Source organism: Danaus plexippus, assembly GCF_018135715.1.
Source record: "Danaus plexippus chromosome 16 unlocalized genomic scaffold, MEX_DaPlex mxdp_31, whole genome shotgun sequence".
In the NCBI taxonomy this organism is placed as follows: domain Eukaryota; kingdom Metazoa; phylum Arthropoda; class Insecta; order Lepidoptera; family Nymphalidae; genus Danaus; species Danaus plexippus.
This window is the reverse complement of record NW_026869852.1, coordinates 1,164,882-1,188,065: the sequence shown is the minus strand read 5'-3', so window position 1 is coordinate 1,188,065 and position 23,184 is coordinate 1,164,882. Positions and strand designations below refer to the sequence as shown.

Here is a 23,184-nt window from a genome sequence, read left to right as displayed (position 1 = left end):
TAGTAATAATTAAAAATAACATAAATAAAAATTGAACGAGTTAATGGAAGTCACGATTTTAGGTGAAATGAAAATTCGCTATGTCTATTGAACCAGAGCTTTGAGACAGGCTAACACTCATGCGATGCTCAGAGTGATTGAAGAGAATAAATTTATGAAAATTTCCAACAGAAATATCCAAGTATAAAGGCGTCGCTTAGATAACGAAATTGTTGGTACTTTATATACCTCTTCATTAAACTAGACCCGGTAGACGAGTGGGGTGTATCAATGGCCTCCTAAATTGTATTGTGAACTCTATAACATATGGTGTAAGGGCGATATTTGTAAGTAGTTTTTCAAGTGGGTCATATCGTGATTACACACGACATCCATATCCTGAGTTTTTGGTGAGGTCTCGTTATTTATTTGGGTACATTTGTTTTACTTTTGTATGTTAATTGTTATATATTAAACTGATATGTGTTATGTATCATGTCCGGTTGCTTATCTTGGTCGTACGTCGTTCTGTATTTATAAAGGTGCTGAACGTTACTTTAAATTTAATAAACATACATACGGTATACCATCAATTGCCACGTTTCTTACACATTATTGAGGCGTCCATATTTAAAACCGATCGATATAATTAGTTTGTGTGTTAAGTCATTTTTTATGTAAACAATTGGTTTATCAATAATCTATAATCTCTTATCAATAATCTAAATAATTATCATGTCCAGTTCGCTTTTGACAATGCGAACAAACTAAAATTCATACATTCATAAAGATTCCCTACTATTATATTTGTAGGTAGAAGAGTAATTACTTCATAGATATGTGTAGACTTTATTTACTACCACTATATGATAGTAAAGTAACGATTAAATTTTATAATAATTTTATAATATTTATTTATTCAGATCAATATTTTGCTTAATATTGAACATAACACAGCTATATTTGAATCAACACCAGTGACTACATACGTCATGTTTTTATAATTATTAAAAACTTCTAATCTTTATACATAAAAGAATGTTGTGTTAGTTACACTACATATTTATAACTCAAGAACGGCTGTACGAGTTTGGCTGAAAATTTGTGCAGAGATAGCTTAGAACCAGGAAAAGGACATGGGATACTTTTCATCCGACCAAAAAATAATAAGTTGATAAAATCCAAAATACTTTTATTCGCTGCCTTTAAGAAAGAACCGAGTCTACCGGGTCAGCTATACATTTCTAATTCTAAAAAAACGCAGACAAAGTCGCGTGCAAGGACTAGTAATTAGATAAAATTGAATTAAATTAATAAATCATACATCGAAACAAGTTGTAATTATATTATCTCGTTTCATCTGAACACGTCGCAGACTCCAGACGCTCGCTGACTCATTAACTCACCAAATCCTAAACTACTGGCGAGTTACTCGCCTTAATCAGATATTTACTAGAGACCACGTGTCCAGATAGGACGTAACTCAATTTGGACACAGACGGACGCATTTATTGTATTGTGTATTTTATGAAATTAAGAACTTTATTTATATATTAAATCGTTAAAGTATGGAACATTTCGTATTGATCTCGTACATCAGTTTGTTTGTCCGGAATTTTCCAGTGAACTTAAAGTATCTCTAGTTAGTATCTCGATTTACAATGAACCTGTACAAATAAGATTTAAGTATTTTTTTATGTGTATATATTATTTATTTTTTGAATAATAGTATTAAAATTTTAATACTTTTACAGTTTGGCATAGAATATAAAAAAAAATAATACTAAAGATAATTCCACACCAAAAGTGATAATTCAGTGTTTTAAAAGCGTTCCCTTTTCGCTTCAGTAATTGTGGTCAATTCATTTATTCATATGGACACTGAACACAGACAGTGCAATATATTTTTTATGGGTAATGACAAAAATAGAAAACCGTAAAACTGTGACTCAACTCGAGGAGTGACCGCAACTTGTTATTTCTAGTGTTAAATTTTTATTTACAGTTTTTTATAATTAAATGAGCTCATTTAACCCAAAAACGCTGACACGTCTGCAACGGGTTATTTAGTATGTAAATAAATTTTTGTAACTTTAAGGTAGTCTAAGGGAGGTTAAAAAGTTCCAACTCTTGTAACCTGTGACATTTTTAATATATCAGTTTTTGCCTATCGCTTGTTCCCGTGGACATTGGTTTAAAACTTAAAGATAAATAGGATTTTTTAACAATTTTTATGGTAACCAACCGGGAGCGACATCTATAGCCTGCGCTACGTGACTTCATACACAATACTATACCGACTCGACCCTCCGATAACTTCTCGGAATTTCGGAATAAAATAAATCCTACGTCTTATTCTGAGTTCAGGCTACGTTATTATAAATTTATGAAATGGAAGAAATAAAATACGTATTCTTTTTCATAATCTGTCACAGCGATATCGGTCTCAGGAACAGTTAACAGTAAATATAGATTCTCCATTTATTTAACTGTTCAGACGTTTGATTTGCTAATGTACAGCAAATCTGTTCGCGTTGGTTTCGTCATTCATAAGCAGTCAACATAAGTTAAATACATTTCGTATAGAGCTCCGATTACGTTACACTAAAACAAAACATTAAACACGAAATTAATATGAATAAATACTACCTTCAGAATTGTGATTTATACGGCTCTGGAACAAGAAAGGTTACTTTATATATGATTCGTTTTTATTTGATTTGATGAAAATATTAAAACTTAAATTATTTATAATTCTATATTTATGTAGGGACATTATAGTTGAGGTATATGTAAAGTTTTTCTTAGCTAGCACAATACTATTCCTTAGAAACACGATTCGCGGAGTAAAAATAAAGTAATTTTCCAAAGGACGACTCTCCGCTTCACTTCTAGTCCACGGATTAAAGTAAGACGTTCCTAAATATTCTAGAAACGTTGACACGGAATCTAAATAGTTATTTAAGCAAACAAAATATTTAAGCATGACACACTGTAAGGTCTGAGGCAACCTTAGTCGAAGCCTTGAGAATATAATATGCGCTTAGAGAAAGCACGTGAAAATAAGTTTGAGAACAAGAAAAAGGGAACGGAGCGTGCACTGTGAACATTATATGGGGCACTTTTGTGGAAACGGTATGAATATAAAATGTACATTGAAATCTAGCCGCTGAATGGTTATTAGACAGGTTCCAAACTTGTTTTATTGTCAGAACATTTTGTAAAGACTGAAATAGTTATTGTAGAACTCTCCCTTCATTCTTACATGGTCGATGATTTTAACCTTACATATATTAAGTTAAATAAAAAGAATTGAATCGAAATAGCCATTTTCTTGTGTAATAACATTATTTTCGAAATTATATATCTATAATAAATATGAAATGACATAAATAATTCAAATTACATTTTTAAATAATTCAAATACACTAGATTTGTTATATATGCAAATATAATAGGGCGCGGACACACAATTGTTACAAATTATATCCAATGTAATATAAAGCTAAGTCTAACAAACTTCCACAATGACTGTACACACGCGGTCAGGTGAATCTTTTGAAGCGTTATATCAATTTTTATTAAATTTCGTGCCGGCCTTTTAATCACCTGTGTGACTCTATTTGCTGGGAGAACAAACGACCATTATTCCATTATTATTAATCCGAATTTTTAAATTGTTATTTCTGTTAAAAAAAAGAAAAAGGCTATCTTAATAACGAGTTTTATAGAGTTTATTGTGTATATAAGCGGATTATTGTTTAAAGAAGCATATTTTCTTTGTATTAAATTACGATTAATGCAAAATCCGATTCAAGATGATGTTAGGGAAGTGGCAGCGATAGCGTTTCCGGTTCAATAATTTTCTGAAATCAAACAACGGATTTGGTTTAAAGAGCCTTCAGCAACAACAAGCATATCTTGATTAAATTGGATCAAGTAACGGCAACAAAAACAAACTTGGGCTTTCGAGCTTACTTTTACAACAAAACAAATTTTTACTTTACTGTTTTATATTTTATGATACGTATTTAAAAAAAAGTTTTAATCGGTATTATTATAGTAAATATGTTATATTTCAAGAGACATAATTATTTAATAAACATTATGTAAGTATAATTCCAGTGACTATTTTCACACCGAATCCTATATAACTCTTTTTGTACCAACAAACTGCTATAACCATCATATATACATTTTCATATTATACAAACACTAATATTAGACGTGAGTTTAATGAGAAAAAATATCAATAAATTCAAGTGATTAATATTATGGTAAGGCAACATTATTAAAAAGCGTAAGCGGAACACGAGCATTAAAAGAGCATTTTTTTTTTCTAATAGACTGTAGAACTAGGTATAATTGAAATCGAATAGTCCTAGTTAGAATCCATTATATCAATTCTTAATTTAGTGATATTATCATTTCGTCTGCCCGTGATCCCGGTTCGTTAAAGCAACCGAAATGTCGGGAGTATGTAGTATTAAAATAACATAAGGCGTAGTAAAACGAAAATATTAATCGAATTAATAGTTAATACAAATAATTAATACATTTATTTATTTTAAATCATTTCGTTGGTCAAATCTATACTATAAATTTTTCAGAAGTCTAAAGCCACTATAAGGCTCAGCTGACATATACTCTACATTGTTATTGTATTTTCTTAAGAACTCTTTTAACAATACTTTGAAAGCGTCGAGTGAATTCGAGTGAGCTCGTCACCTTTCATTGTTCAAAGTTGCCAGCATCTCAATATCTTTGTAGGTGTCCAAATTCTAATTCGCTCAAAAAACTCTTAGGAAATGTAGAGTAAAAGCAAGTAATCGTATAATAAAAATGATTCGTATATCCGTTTACTTCTTGACCTGTTTTCAATGGCTAGTTAAAATTATTAGTAGTAGCATATTTATAGTGAACAATCTTTTTTTTTTTGTATTCAGTTTAAAGACATTTATTTTTCATAAAGAACACAAAAGTTCACTTATAATAAGAAATTACAATAATTTTGCTTGAGGGTACATTTAAGTCTGCCTTATGAATTATATACAGTAAAATGAAATGTTGCGGGTAGTTATATTACACAATTATAATTTATAAACGGTGAAACTAATTAATTTAAACCAAATTAATTACTTCGATTGATTTGTATTTGCTCGCTATATTTTAAAATGCATTTCTTATATTTGTATGACTATAATACCGCGAACGTAAAAATTGTGAAATGTTGGTATTTATTATCTTTACAGCCGTAAAATTAAAATCGATAAACATATAGAGAACAAATCAGAATACCAATAGTTTAAATGATTGATTACTATTCAATAGTTAATTGATTGATAATCACGGAACCTGAGTACTTCAATACAACAATGAATCTAAAAATATGTTTTAAAAAGCTTCATTTATTAAATCTATTTCAGAGTTACTAATACATTTTTTTGTTACTTTAGTTACTATTGAGATATCCACCATAAATATATTCTATATTTAAATCGATATATGAATCTGCAGAACAAATATAAAATCTAAAGGTGATAAGTAACGGTTACATTTTATTATAAAAAATAATACAAAAATGATTACAAAATATACAAAAATATGAGACCTAATAATAATAATGCTTCTTTCTATTTAGAAGTAAATGAGACGAAACCTCTTAGCATTTAATGGATTCACCGTGCGGGTGCCGGGTCCATCATTTTTTTTATGCGAAAGGCGACAAACGAGCAGACGGCTTACTTGATGGGCAGTAGTCACCGTCGCCCATGGACCTTCGCAAAGTAGATGTTACGGATGCGTTGCCAAACTTGGTTGCTGAGGAAAGGGAGGGGTGGGAATAAGAAGATAGCAGGAAAGGGCAACCGGCTCTCTCACTCATCAGACGAAACGCAGCCATTAAGGGCTACTCCACGCCGATCTTCTGCAAGAGGTTGGTACTTCCCCGGTCGAACCGACCCATATTCGAGCAATAGTACCTTGACCACAGCTAGGCTCTTCCACCTAAAATCAACATCTATCAATAACGTCTACCATCTATCATCATCCAATTAATTTAATATTTATTCCATAGACGAGTGGTTTGAGTAAGATTATAATAGGTAGGTGTCAATAATCTGAAACGTGGTCTAATTAATGCAGTCCCACGATAAATCGAACCTACAACATCTCAACACCAAGATTTAGTATATCAAGATGGTCCTTAGAGGAATCCGAATATTAAAAAGAGATTGCCGGTATAATTTTGTATAAGTGAATGAAATTGCATATACGATAAGGAAAGGGGTTTGTGGATTCGTTACACTGACTTGTGACTAGAAAATACGTTTATCGATCATTAAATCCTACGCTCTAAAACTCTTACGTAGATGGTGTGTTGTAAAATTATAACTTTGGTTTTTGTTAAAGTGATTTCTGCTGTTAATCATAATTGATTGACACTGTTTAACGATTCATAATCAAGCCAAAACAGTCAACAGATATTTCTCAAAGATTGAGGTCAAGGTTGTGTTATGGCTGTAATTTTTTAAACGGAAGAGGAGATTATTTTAGGGACTTCGTTTATGAAAAAAAGGAGAAGGTTTAAGGTACAGAGGCTTTTGGATCCAGCTTTAAGGTCGGCTGGGCCAGCCTAATCTGAGGCGTTAAAAGCAGTTTTTCTGCTGGCATAAATACAGGTAAGAATAAATGATGATCACTAAAGATTTTTTATCTCATTAATAATTCCCGTAAGTATGTCAAATTAATGGTTACGAAAAGCTTTACCCATAAAGAAAGAAGCGAAATATTTTTCTTCTTATCTTTGGTGACCTTGTGGTCATTGCGAAGAAATAATTCAGGGTTTACCCCTTAATCAGGCCCCATGTGCACTAGCATTCAAACATATTCTTCAATATGGCGTGTACTTAATTTTTAACTGTTCAATGTATACCTAACATTAGTTTCTTAAAAAATATTAAAATTAAGACAAACAAAGTGGTCGCACTATGCCTGTTAAGGAGCTCTCTTTCGTCTATAATTTGTTTCCATTATCCCTATTTTTATTTAGGAGCCGCATAGTCTGAACTATTTTTTTACGCTACTAGAAGAATGTTATTTTAGTTATAAAAAAAGTAGTAATTTAAAATTATATTTTAATTCCAAAATCATTTCTTGTATAATGGAAACAGTGTCCATATCACACTACCGCCAGACGGGTATAGGGCATATAATAACCACTATCTTTGAATAAGGATTTTTTCTAAAATGAATTATTTAGTAAATATTTTTAGGTTCATACGAAATATACAAATATTGATAATCAAATAAGGATTTTATGGATTAAAACAATACAAAGATCACTACAAAACTCCAATTACCTAGGTGGTCGATAAATCGTAATATGCCTGCCTTTAATAAGGGTTAAAAATGTTTCTTTGAATTTAAATTTAAATTTCGAAAACATTATAATAGAAAAAACATATTTTGAAATAGATTTAATACAAGAACGGAAACTGATTCAAGAGGTTTGGAGAAATTTAATAACATGATCTCAATTCCATGCGAAATGGAGTAATTTTTGATTTTTAGGGAGACAATAAGAGAGTGTTATAAAAATATGTTTATTTCTTCATTCAATGATTATTATGACATAAATTTAAACCTAAAGGCTGTTTGCACAAGATACAAGTTGCAGATACAAATATATTTTAAGGAATATCAAAGATTTATTGCTTAATTATTGAAAACGATATCAACAATACGAAGAAGGGGTCATTGGTCACGTTTCATACAAAATTATGAGCAGTTCATCAGATAATAATATTGGTATAAACGCTTCACATCAGTTTTCATTAGGTTCGATATATTATTATAGGTTATTACACACCGGAGTGTATCCAAAACGTCACGTTTATTAATAAGGAAACCAAACGCGTCAAATCGTAAACACAGCGGTGTTGCATTCGATTATTTATAGAAATTCGTTTGTGATTTCCTGGCAATGGTAAGGTACTTTTTTCCTGAGATTTTAACTAAACAAAAAATCCAGTGCACCAATATTTGTAGAACTCTCAGGTTTTTTGGGATACGATAAATATACATTCATGCACTGTTTATTCTAAAGGTTCTCTTTTACACATTTCTTGAATATATATATATTTTTTGTTATATATTTCCGTACGAATATTTCTATATTAGTGTAGTGTGTATAATAGGGTACCTTTTATTACGTGGAGTTATATGTATTATGAAAAAAAAACTTTAGGTTTTATGCAAATAATTTGAAGAATTTAAATAAAGAATAGATTTTTTTTCTTATTATTAGAACATGAAAAAGGAGTTAAAGAAGTTATCAGTTCTGTTATATAAAAATTAGAATATACATCACTAAAATAGATAATTTAAAAAATAAAATACATTATAAGTTAAAAAATGCATTTCCTAACTCAAAAGGCTTCGATTAAATAAACACGATGTTAAATTTACGATAGGATAAAATTGTTATTGCGGTCATAACGTCTTTAGCTGGTCTAAACGTCAAAGACTTTTATCTGGATTTTATCAATCTGATGTATGCTTTAGATAAATAAATTTTTATTTGACACTTATTTATTTATTGTTGTTCCCTTAATGGAATGTATACTGAGAAATTGTAACGTAAGTTTGCCAGTAATAAAAAAGTTCTTAACATTGATGGCACTCCTACGAATATGTGACAGTATTCCAAATGACGTTTTGCTTTTATGATACCGGCTCCAGCGATCTGTAAAAGATTATGTTCGAAGTACATGGAACACACATTTCGGTGGGAAATTCATATTATAAAATAACTGTACACTTTTATATTTAAGTAGTAACCTGTATGGTCCAGAGGGGATAATATAAATTTTAGGAAATTTTAATGTATGACTCAAAATATAATCGCATTTTTTTTTCTATTACGTTGAGGATATGTTGGGCGTAAAATGCTATGCAGATTTAGATTTTCGATTGTGTTTCTAGATTTCACTTATTCTATGTATATTTTACAGCTAACTATGTCTACTGGCGTACACATAGTTAGGACACAAAGGAAAATGATGGATTTCAGTGACATCTTTGAACGAAATATTCATCAATATATTTCAACATACAAAGGAGGTCGCAGCACAAAGAGGTCTTTATAACTTAAACAGATAATTATATCTTTTGTGACATTCATTGCTACTGTAACTGCATTGTAGTTTATGACTTTTGAAACGGACTCTTTCTGAATCACTAATTCTATAGATTTCATTTTCTCTTATGGAATTCGCAAATAAAAAAAAAAACTCGTTATATACATAACAATCTTTTAAACAAACTTAATTTGTTTACCTCAAACCCTGTGTTAAGGATGATGGTTATTACATTTTACCCTGACAATCCTTTGCTCCTCTTAAAGCATGCTCCAGATATCCTTGCTCTGGAATTTGTACAAAAGCTTAGAAATTTTGCGTCTCAACGCTTTAAATTTAAGCTAAATATATATAGCTAAGTAATTCCATATTTCTTTAAACTCGGCTTGAATTCTGCTCTCAAATTCTTGTCTTGTAATTAAGAAGCGCTCAAGATTAAAGTAAAAAAATATAAAAAAGACATAGAATTGAAATAATTTAAAAAGATCTTGCATTTATAAATACTAAAGCCATTTTAACCGAGTCTCCTCTGATCAAGATGCTGATAGTTTCTTTTGTGGCTTTTTTTGGAAAACTTCAATCAAAAATAATCTCTGTATAATATGAAATGACTGGATGTCCATCGAATAAATTTATACAGAAATAAATTTTCGTATATATCAAACTACCTTTAAATAAGTATTATTCATTTTATAATATATTGTATAACGGAAGACTAAAGGCTTGATGACACATAGAATTATTTTTGTAATTAATAACCTGTTATAACAACAATCAATAATATCGAGTTTGATATATTGGTGTGTTTGTCTGGTGAGATGTAGATATAGATATACATTATATATCTATATCTACATCTCACCAGATTAGATCTAAGATCTCATTAGAAGTAAGACTCACGAGTATTCATTTAAATAAAACCTATATTTTTTCGGATTATAATAGGCGTATTTTATTATTTTAAAAACTACACAATCTCGTCTGCCCGTGATCACGATTTATTTAGATATATAAACGTTCAAAGTAACATTTAAAAATCTCAAATTTAATCTTCAGTCACATATTTTTAATGTATGTATATATGATATATACAATGAGTTATTTAACTATATCGATAAAAAAACTTAAATACACACGAATAATTTAATTTAAATAAATATTTATACATGTAATAATATTTTTATAATAGTGAGAATCAGAACTCAGCCACCTGACCTGTACCTACAATAATACAGTTGTGTTATGTTATTGAAAAACATTACTATACTTAGGAATATGATTTTACTAATATATAAATAAAATAATTTAGATTTATATTATATCTAACAGCAAAACTAATACTTTCTTCAGTCTACCCTGAAACAGACTTCCTAATTACTTTTTTCATATACAATGACAGTTGTGAATTACTATTGTAAATCGTTATATATGAATATTCGTATAATTGATGTAAAAAGAGTAAAATTCCGTACACAAATTATAGGTCAGTTAATAAACACACATATAGTGGCTTTTACTAGAACCGTTAAACTAATGAGTATTGACTGATTGTCAGTAGTAACCTCTGAAGCTCATAATTTTGAAAATCAAACATGGATTTAACAGCTGCAATGAATTTTATCATGTAACTAGTTGTATATCCGAGCATCGCATTACAGATCTAAAGGAGAAAATAGAAACTCTATGTAAAACAAGCACTGAAAGAAATAATAACTTAATGACTGCACATTAATAACAAAAAAAAGAGAAGCCCTTCTTAATTGGTGTACTCTCTGGCCTCAGGGTTAATCTCAGTCACTCAATGCTTAAGGAGTAATTGAAGTACGGACTCCCGAGGATAGAGGAATGTTATTCTCAATTAAGTTAGATATAGAGCCTCTTATATATTGCAGCTTAGTAACTTAATAATATGTGTACACTGAAACGTTTCCTCATCAAGGTAATTGGGTGATATCCTATTGTTATTATAATTGGAAAGTTTGTGAGGATGTATGGATGTCTGCGGCTGTTTAGCACAAAAACTACTAAACGGAATTTGATGAAATTTCATAGGACTGTAACTTAGACATCGGAATAAGACGTGGCTACAATTTATCCCGAGATCCTGTGTAGTTCCCGCGGGAACAGATTCCAGCAGTTGTATTTTGTATGAAGTCGTGCGACACAGACTATAAATGTATCTGCCGGCTGTTCGCCGTGTTTATTGTTTTAACACGCTTTATACTTTTCTGTCTGAGCCTAATTCCGAAGTCCTCGAGGACGAAGTTGCAGACAAAAACGAATATTTATAAATTCTTCATATGAGCTTATTATGAATGTGTATGTTTCCGCATGAAAATAATTAAGTGAAATTCTAATGTAAAGTGCGTCGGTACATAATCTCTTTATTATAATGAAATAAAGGACCACCGACTGCCGGTCGCTTGGTTCTGACCCGGAGCGTTTTTGTCTAGAACAAAGCTCATCTTATGGTCGAGATAAAAATATAATCCCTTTAATAACAAACCCTAAGAAAGAGACTTACAACTGACCCTTCCTACTTCTACTTATGTATGCTTACATTTCGTTACTAAGCTGAATTCTCGCTGTAAATATATTATGCCGTTCAGTTAAGAAAAGATTTAAAATATTAAATTAATTATACTAACAAAATTAATAAAATTATAGAATTTGTATAACTTTAACATTTAACTAAAATTCAAAGGATATGTAGTTATTTTGTATTAGATAATCTACAAAAAATTCGTTTCTGAAAGGATTTAAGCTGAAAACTGATGTCATGGGAAAATAAGAGGAGGTTTTAAATTTAATACAAAAATATTTAAAGACAGACACTAACACATTTTTTTATTACTATTTATATATCAATATATAATATCAAGATAAAAACCTTTTAACAACTGTTTGAATACGACATGTTCGGTCAATGGTAAGACCGTGTAATGAGATCTAAGATTTTCGCGAGTATTCATTTAAATGAAACTAGTATTTTTCGGATTTACTACTACAACAAGCGGGTGTATACAAACTCGACTGTGACTGTGGCTTGTCATACATTGGACAGACGAAGAGGAGCATCGGTACAAGGGTTAAGGAACACATCTCAGACATCAAAAACAGGCGCGCGTCGAAGTCAGCAGTGTGTGAACACACAATGGACAAACCAGGCCACTACATTCATTTTGATAAACCTCAAATCCTCGCTCGGGAAGACAAGTATATACCGAGATTAATTCGCGAGGCTATTGAAATTAAAAAACATCCCAATTTCAATAGAGAAGATGGCTGGAATCTATAAAACACCTGGGACCCCGTTCTTAAAAATATAAAATCCCATGTCCGAAACCACACCGCAGGACCTCAAGACACCGTGAGCGCATTCTGCCGGCATCCAGAGCGGTACGCCAGAAAATTAAGAAATCGATGGCGGTAGATGATAAATAACAAGGACCAACTGACAGACATTCACACCTCGTCTGCCCGTGATCACGGTTGCTGCAAAGTAACCGAAACGTCGGGATTATGTAGTTTTTAAATAATAAAATCCGCGTAGTAAATCCGAAAAATACTAGTTTCATTTAAAAGACCGTGTAATTAAAATTTAATTGTTACGAAATACGAAGTGGTAGAATAACTTGAATGAAAAAACAACAAAATCAATCTTAAATTTGAAGCGAAGAAGCAAAAATACTATTAGGAAATGAAATAACGGATATCATGCATTATAATATAAATATTTAAATTATAACGTCGACTGTCCTTAAACAGTACTAATAGTTTCAACTATCCTTAAATACTATATACTAGCAATTATGGTTACAAGGTATCCGAGTCTGTTTTTCTTGCGATCTTTATATCAACAGTATAATTCAACTTCAGCTACGTTAGCAGTATTAAATAAAAAATCACATATATTGTAAATTTTTCCTAAGATCTTAAAATTAATATGTATATATTGATTTATTTCATTGTTATTTATATCTACACTTCCAGCATGAACGAGAGATGCTTACCTTAGAAGGGCTCTTTAGATGACTAAAATCTAAGCATATAAATCCAATGAAATATGCAGCTTTAAATAAAATTCTATCCCATATGGTCAATTAATTTTTGAGATTTTTATATATATATATATATATATATATATTAATGATAGTTGAAGTTATTTTATATATTGTATGATGATTATAGATAACATTTAAACTATATGAGTCGAAGCCTAAGCGGGTCCTTTCTGCAGAAAGGATGTTCAGCAGCAGCCTACGATCTTGAATCTCGAACCGTAGATACGTCATGTTTGTGTTTATTTCATCAGTGTTTAATTCTAGACACTGTGCAGTACTAATACCCGGGTGAGATGCTTCTACAGCTGGGATTAACACAGGATTAACACCTTGAATATCAGACAGCATACATTTGATTACATTATCATTATTATTTTCAGACGTGATTATTAATTTTCAACATAAAACAAGTGAGAATTCGTGTAAAGAATAAGTGTGCCTACATTCGTCAGCTATATATAAATTTTAATCTAGATATATTTTAATAAATTTAAAATTAAACTTATATTTTAATTATGATTTTCTAAAGGACTTTTTATTTTAATGAATTGAAACTGATTTTTTTAATACTATGAAATAGAAGTTGCAATCTTTAATTTAAAGAAGGAGTTTAAGTATTATATAAAAAAGGGGGTGTAATAACTTCGACGTGGATAATGTGTGTGTGTCTGTGGCATTGGAGATCTCAAACAGATTCACCGATTTTAACCCGATTTTCTCATTGCAAAACCTGTTTCCTTGCGTTAGTTCTTAGTTACATTTATCTTTTGGTTAAGATCAATTCAGCAGAGTAAGAGTATCAGCTCCTTTCCAAATATGATGTAAGGCATTTTCGTATCATTACTCGATTTATTGCTTCAAAGGTGCCAGTGTAATCGTTAAATGACAGTTAATTGATAAGACGTTAAATAAAATTTACCGCCGTTTAGTTAAATAATGAAAAAAAAACTACGAACAATTATTGATAGCCTTTTTTTCAAAAGACAATTAATTCTCTTAGTATTTCTGTGTATAATATATCGTCGACGTATGTGTGGAACAATGTTATTTATCATAATTATTTTTTATTAATGAAGTTTGTCTCATTTTAATCCATGTTATATTAATTAGGTCAGTGGATGTTGAAGTTGCAAATTCGCGAAACTGAAATTTGTTAACTTTCCAGTCTATCTAGTCCATCAACCATTAAAAGTTTAGTCGATAAGCTAACTTTAATTATGCGGATATCCTTCTTGTTATAATTAATAGTTCATTTAACTCAAAGCCAATCTATCTGTGTGGAATTATTCTTGTATAGTGTTAATATTTAGATTCACTTCTTTATTTTTTTCTAACAAACACTTAAGTTTTTATTCATTAATTCACCATAGTAATTTACATTTTCTTGGATTTTTATTAATTGTAACTGTGAAAAGGAAAGTCCATAAATAAACAAAGTTATAATCAGATCCGCAGCCAGCCGACGGTGTATTTTATTATATTTGAGGAGCCATATTTGCGATCAGCTGCCGGATATTAAGCTACGATTGGAATAAACGTGGAAGTGACGTCAGCCATAAATGTTAAACAGAATTATGACTCCGCATTCAAATACAAAAGTTTAACACTTCCATTTATAGGAATGTAATAAAATATCAAAAACAAGGAACCGTAGATATATTAAATTTTAATATGCCTTTTAAATGAAGAGTAATACATATTTTACGTATGTTACGTTTCCTCACTATGCCTCAATTTAATACTTATTGCGACAGGATCCGACTATTCTATCAATACAAACAAATAAATCTCACTATTAAATCATATTTTGAATACCAAGAAAATATTTTATTTATGTTCAAAATTACATCGAAGTTACACTTAAATTTTATTCTCTAAAATTTTATAACTGTTTAAGTTAAATTCGCTTATTTTGTTACTTTTCTAGTATTCCTCATTATTTACTATAATATATAGGACTAAGTGATATATTTTTTAAGCAACAAGTTCAATGAAAACTTTATTAACATGCTTAAGTTTATCTTTGAACAAACAAACGATTCCCATTCAGATATCTTTATTACATGAAAAAATATTGGGTGACTACTTTAAAATTTTAATGTCCGTTTTATTGGAAAAGACTAATTTTTAAAGACGTAAATCTAATCATATTATAAATTTAACAGCTACATAGACGATAATAAATGCGTTGTACCTGACCTGAATGTGGAGTGGTTTGGATAAAATTATATTATTTAAAAGAATCATATACCTGGATTCCTGTTATGAGTTTTCATAGTTTACCTATACACCGACAGTGTTGAAGTTTTATACATTTTCGTTATGATATATTGTATACATTATTATCGCTGACGGCATAAATGAGAGATCTTGAAATTTGAAAATGTCGGTACTGAAGTGAGGATGCAAATTGCAAAACTGTTACTAAGGTTAAAATTTTAGTTAGACGTAGTTATTAAGTTATAAAGCTATTCAGGTGACATTTGTTGATAACGAAACATCGCTTTTGTATTGTTTTGAGTGTTTTAAATGGTCTGAAATATCTGAAATACCGCAGTTCGATATGTATATAGAAAAAAAAATTAAAATATTTGTACCTATAATGATAAAATTCTAAATCTACTAAAACTTTGAACATATATACTTATATTGAAAGTGATTTAAATGAGATTTTTAATGATTAGGTAAATCTTTACGAAGACATTGATATCTTTTAATTACAATTAATAAAAGTTTAAGCTAAAATACTCTAAACAAAACCTTTAACTGAACTATATATATGTTTAAACTAAAAGAAATGTATGTCTTTGTCTTGTCACTATATATAGAATAGTTTTAAGTTGTAAATTTATATAGTTCCCTATCTTCTTTCATTAATACCTTTTTTTTTTCAGAGTAAACCTGTTTCGTAAACTTATATTTTTAATAAATAAAGAAATAAATATCAAAATGAAATTAAATATCATGTGCAAGTAATATGTTGAGGGAAGTGGGAACCGATATCGAAGGCTCTTGTAAGAGATTCGAATGCGTGCGGTTGAAATAGACACGTGCATACAACCGAGACTGAATTCACCTTAACTATAGATAATATTATATGGATGGAAAAGACTTACGCTAACAATAATAGGAGACAAGTATATATGTATTATAAATTTTAGTACAAATGAACGTTAAATACAACCGGGGTGTTCTAGAATAATCATTGGATAGAAAATCTCTCAAAACCGAATCAGATTCACAATAACTGCCGGGGAGATGAAATAACAACTTGGAAAATTGAACTTAAACATAAGAATACTATGTTATGTATAAAATTACAACGCCTGTCGGGAATAGGTTTGACGTGATTGTCGTTAAAGTTTATTATTAAAGCTGACCGCGACGAAGCTAATTCTAGCGGAAACGCGGATACGGACGATTGGTTCAGATAAGTGATTTTATATGTACAATGTACATGTACATACATAAAGTGACATATGACTGGGTAAAACGAGAATTATAATTGAAACGCTGTGAGGATGAATGATTGCCACAACTAACAATTGCACGGAGATCGCTAGAGGTTAGGATATTAATAAACTTTCAACTTACTGATTAGCTGTGATTGTCACTAGATTTAATCCCGCACGGTTTTATACTTTAATATATTAACTTTTGTATAAGACAACTTACTCATTTTATACACCTTCACTTGTAAATCTCTTCTGTGTTCATGCTTTTTAGATATATGTATAAAAAATATACGTAATGCGCTCGCTTTCGTGATGTAAGCAACTGTTAAAGAATAACTTAAATATGGAGGAGGAACGAGTTACGATTGAAAAAATAAATTATTTATTTCTTCGAGACCTTCACATTCCTCTTTTTTCCCATATTATAGAGAAATCATAGAATTTTATTATGGCACCTGAGTTACGTCTATTGACACGTCGAGAAGTATTTTTCTTGACTCTCTAAGTTTTTTGGTTACAATGATCTGATATATAAAGGATTTTTTCGCTTACTGCTCTCAATAATTACAGTCTCTATTAATAAATGCGACCATCATTTTTAAATTACACAAATCTTTAATTATCTAATAGCAACGAACTATTCCCACATCTTCATATATCAACGAATAACGATAAATTAATTTAGATTTGTAAGAATTTGTTTCCGCATAATAATTAATTAATAACATGAATGTATATCAAAATTCCAATTACGTTTGGTATTAATTAAATTGTGATCCTATTACTTAAATGATAACAAACGTAATTTTTAAGTCGTGACGCTGAAGTTTTGAAATGTTATGTTTAAAATGTTATAGTTCAGAAATTCAAAAAAAGTAAATTAATATATAAAGTGATGTAAACAAAAAAAAAAACAATAAATATTTTTATCGGGAGTATGTCGTGTTTACAATTATAAAATACGCGGAGTAATCCGAAAACTATTAGTTCTATTCAAATAAATACTCGCGGAAGTCTTAGCTCTCATTAATAAATGTTTTCGTTTTTATTTAAAGCCAAATAAAATTTGTCTTCAGTATTCCTATTCCAATACTGTTTGCCACGCCACGCTTGTTTGGTAAGTGGAAGAATAAGTTTGACACTATATGCAGCGCCATCTGTTAGATAAGTTAACAAATATTTCTTCCTGGTCCTACATAACAGAATAATTCCCTGAAATAAATCCCTCGCGATAACATAGATGGCGCTTGTTAAGGAAAAGAGAAATATGATTAGAAGAAAACATTCGTCTGGTTAATTAGAAATAATAATGTAACTTTTATTTAATTTCATCCGTTATCAGTATACTTGGAGAACTAGATATCTGAACTCTATAAGCTAGTTTAAATATATTTAACTCTATAAGTTAGTTAAAGTATTACTTACTCTAGCAAGTAATACTTTAGAACGTATACATACGGTCTCATTGTATAAAAAAAAATCTTTTGAAAAATATACACATGTTAATACTAATAAAAATTACTGTATTAGTTAAGCACATATAAACAATGGAATATGTAATAAAAATGTATTCGATTTAAATATTTCTATTGCATTAAAATATAGTTCACGATAAGTGGACGCTTTACTAACATTGTTATCTGTCACAATATCCGCTCCTGCAATAGATTCACAGTTAGAATATTATAGCGGTTATAATAACATACAGAACGTTGAGGAAAATTATAAGGAATTGACTCAGTTGTTTCATTTTTACTACTCGCAATACATATGAAAAAATGCCGTTTGCCAAAAATCACTAAATACATAAATATCGAAATTATTCTCAGACAAAACTAATAGGTCATTAATAATAGTTTTTATTTCGTATAAACGACACCAATATTAAAATTATACTTCAATGGAAAATTTCGATTAGTTATGGTTCACATACGATTTCGATTTGTTAATTCATTGCTTACATATTCACGTAGTTGGGTACATAAACGTGACCCTGTATAAAAATAAAGGTACCAAAAAACGTGTTTTAAAAATTCTAATGATTTCTTTAAATATTATCACTGAGTTCTTACCATCATGACGCCTTTTAAATAGTTATCGTAATATTAAAAATGTATGTCGTATTATTTGGAATGTTAATGGTTTTTCGTTCATAAATATTATTTAGTATTAACGAAGCTTGTAGAGTGAGAAACGGTAATCGCTTCCTATATAGTGTGATGAACGAAATGAATTGAGAAAAAATAATCATGTGGCAAATAAAATTTATTAACACCGAGAGCAATCTCAATAAGAGGCATGTTTAAAATTCTTTTGAAGTAAGAATATTTGCTTCTATTGAAATATACGATCTTTACTTTACTTTAGATTTAGATACATTAGTACTTAAAGATGTCGTTAATGACTCCAATTAGTTTTAGGGCAGAGGTCGCGTTTGAGGAACAAGTCATTACTGCAATTCAAAGACCTTGGAAACTTGTATGCATCAGATAGATGCTATTCAGAAGTCCATTTAAGGCATTCAACTTTAAAACTTTAATAATAAACCATTTGACCTTCAACATGTATAATCAACAGAGCTGGGGGAATACAAGTGTGATTACTTACGTTACAATGACTATAAAAAAAAAAAAAGAATAAAATTGTTTATAATTGTTCGTATACCATTAAAATAATGTTCGTACCGCGAACAAAACTAATTATCTTCGGTCTAAGAAGGATATGACGTTATAGTTAAAAAGAATTTTGTAACGAACGGTAAAGGAAGTGTTGAATCAACAAAACGAGTTTAAAACTCAACAAACTATATATGGTTCAAATGTTCACATGATACGTCCATAGAATGTGTTGTCACGTTTAATAACAAATTATCTTTACACATATGTATCGATTTTATCTTAATCCTTGAGCTGGCGATTTACGTGAAGTGCGCAAAAAATAATGTTTATAAAGAATAAATACATGATCGACAAAGATGTTTGCAAATATGTATTCGAAGGGCGAAATATGTGCAAACAATTAAGTCGGTTTAAGTGTCTTAAAATACGCACATTGATTTATTAACAACGAGCGTTAGACGAGATTTGCAATAAAAAAATATCACGAAATATTTTCAATGTTTAAAGTTTTAACAACAATGTATTACGAAATAGCTATTTTAGAATTAATTTGAGTAATTAAAATCTTAGTAAAAATAATAAATACGTTAAAATTTTTTTTCGAACAGTCAGAGTGTGTTAAATTTCCTGTCGATCTTTTAGCTGGTAGTGTGTGATAAGGTAACAAATAAAGTAACTTTAGTATATAAAATATCGTTCAGTCAAAATAACCGGTTAACAGTATATTTTTCCTTGTTTTAATTGCAGTTTTCGCGATATCAGCATTTTCGTAATAAAACCGGTTTTATAAGTCTGAGCCTAAAATACTTTTGCTTTATAAAGAGCAAAAGTAAAGTTTAAAATTATTTATATATGCAACTATAACGTACAGGCTAGCGTAGCCATTCATTATTTAATTTAAATTTATAACTACAATACGTGAAGAAACATGTTAGCGTTGGAAGAAACTAGGTAGTTACTATAACTAGCTACGATCAATTTGAATGAAAATTAACAAATTACAATAGAGTGCGTGCGGTGCAGCTCCGTACTTCAAAAACTGTATTGTCTGACAGTCCATAGACACTTCATATTGAATATACATATGAATCAGATCACTTACGTAATATGATTTTGCAATAGAAAATGTCGTAAGCACGCAACTAATATCACGCGGTACACCAAGCAGTTTCAAACGAAACTATATTTTAGTACTTCGATTGAATTCTCTTAAAATTAGTTTACACAATATTTTGAGGCTGTACCTTAAAAACATTAAATTGTATTGACAAAAATTAACAAAAAAAATCGTTGAAGTAATATTCAAAATCTGGAAGACGGTTGTTGAAAGACCATTATAAGAATGTTGCCATTTTGGGAAAAATATAACTAGAATTTAAATAAATAAACTTCAACATTTTAATGTCTTGTGCGTAAATAAAAAAAATTCTAACCCTAAATTAGATTTTAATTGAGGCGGTGCTATTAAGATGATTTTGTCAACAAAGGAGTTATCAGATGGCCCTGACCCGATTCCGCCTTATAATGCGACTATAGCCTATACAATATTAAATTTAAAAAACCTAACTTCCACGGTATTAAAATTAACAATACGCTATTAACAATAATTACTAGAAATATTAGTGTTTAATCTTTTATGGAAATTAGCATTAAGAGTCATAAAATTGAAATCCATTTAATGCAGTCGTTAAATCAAACCGTGGCGATGTGAATGGCACAGATTATAAAAGATGATTGACGGATAAATTGTTTTATATTTTCTTTCTTATCGGCGACGCAAACATAAAATACATGACTAGTGTATGATAACATTTTACACTCAGAGTCAAGTTCAATAGATTTAAATATCTTTATTATTCTCACAATGTTTACATTTGATTCTATTCATCTAATTCATAGATTACGTAAGTCATAACTGATTTTAGATTTGTTTATCATAGACATTTTGTATTGTTCCAATTTTTTTTTTGAATAATTCTGTTGGCTGTCTGATATAAAATTTTTTGATTTTTTTTTTTCGAATGTTAGCACTAAAAATGTGGTAAATGATAATGATATTTGTTAAGTACTACAATTTGTAAAACAACTTCGCCACCAACACAATTTATAACAAAATTCATAAAATTTATAACATTAAATTATTTATTACTCAATTCTTTCCTAAAATTATTATTAACACCATATTACATTATCCATTAATGGAAAGTAATTTGGTACTTAATATAATGATAAAGAAATTTTTGCCGTAACTTGTATTTACAAACACAAATGTCATGACAGAACAAGCCTTGTTTGATGAGTTATAACAACAAATACAGGAATAAGAATCATCATTAAACACATAAGTAACATTTTTTCAAGTTATAAATATGCCGTAACTACTTGAAGTGCCCAAATATTGTACAGAATTATATAAGTCACTATAACAGAAAAGTTTTCCATTAAAACTTAAAAGTGGTTGTATTGTATAGAACTAACCTACTATACTATTAAGATGTTTTATCTATACTAAAATTAATATGACTCAAATATAAAAAGGGATAAATAAATTTCAGAACTTTTCTTTTCTTTTATTTTGATAATGAAAGTTAAATTTGATACGTAACATTGTATAAGTTGCTATACAACCATTTTAATATCTGTTAAACATTTTTAAGTAGTTTACGCACTATGCGGCTTACGATAGCATTCAAAACTTTTGCATACATATATTTTATTTTGTTTGCTTAATACACTAAAAGCAAACGATGTATTTGAGATATGTACATTCATTGATTAAAATTTTTCTAGACATAGATTTTGAAAAACACTTTGATGTAAAAATTACAAAACACTCTTAGTAACATATATATAATATCTCTGAATATTTATATATAAAAAAATATTTTTTTGAGATCTCATTATGGTCTCAATATAATCTACATAATTTTCAAATGTTTAATATTACATATTTTACAAATATTAGATCAAATATTGTTGAGGTATCGAAAAGCAATCATCATATTTAGTTAACTTATTTAATGTAGATATAAAACCTATTTCATATAAACTACAACAAAAAGTCTATGTAAAAAAATAAATTATATTCAGTTTAAAAAATATATTAAAGAAACTTTTTATGAAACATTAGCGGCTGATAAATATGATAAATACTTACAGTTAAAATTTTATCAGTAAATTCATATCAAATGGAAGTTATTACCGTCATGGAATATTTTGTGAATTTCTTAAGATAGGAATATAAATATAAAGGAGACTGGAAATATATATATATGTATATATATATATTATATATATAAAATTATGTATTTTCCATTTTTGTTACAAGGTAAGCTGAAATAGCAAGGTATGGTAGTAGAAAAAAAAAATTAAATTCACCACAATGCTTTCACTTACCTGTATTTCCTTGTTGTCTTTCACAGTGTTATTATTACACGCAATTGCTTGAGATAAAATAACAAATCGGTGTAGAATTCACTTATTTTATCGCAATAACGTATATTATTTCACAGCTACTGTAAAACTGGAACACTAGAATATAAAACTTCACTTCTACCTAACGTTCAGTTTAAAAACATATGAATGTATAAGTTTTATTTAAGATTTTAACTATACGTAGTATGACACAAATAAGTTAAAGATCGCATATCAAAACATCGAATTGCCAAATTCTGACAGCGAGCTAACCTCATTAATATTTTAAAAAGAGAAAGTCGACTTTACATTCTAATTGAAATATTTTAAACAATTAAAATCACTTCAATTATATTTAAATACTCTTCAAAGTTTAAAAGTCGAATGCTTTGATAATATTTAACTTTTGTCAAAAATTAAGATTCTTCGAACAGATAACAAAATCGCTGAATTCAATGTCATTCACATTGCACAGATCATATTTATTTGGGCCACAAGTTGTTTTTAAAAAGTT

The 23,184-nt window shown here is 29.4% G+C and overlaps 1 protein-coding gene across 1 annotated transcript in view; it reads right to left on the bottom strand.

Moving 5' to 3' along the window:
* LOC116771694 (probable beta-hexosaminidase fdl) overlaps positions 1-23,184 on the bottom strand; it is a 48,867-nt gene that overhangs the window by 25,579 nt on the left and 104 nt on the right. Inside the window, exon 2 of the mRNA XM_061528343.1 lies at positions 22,653-22,787. The gene's annotated coding sequence lies outside the window, so the exon portion shown is untranslated. The remainder of the gene's footprint in view (positions 1-22,652; positions 22,788-23,184) is intronic.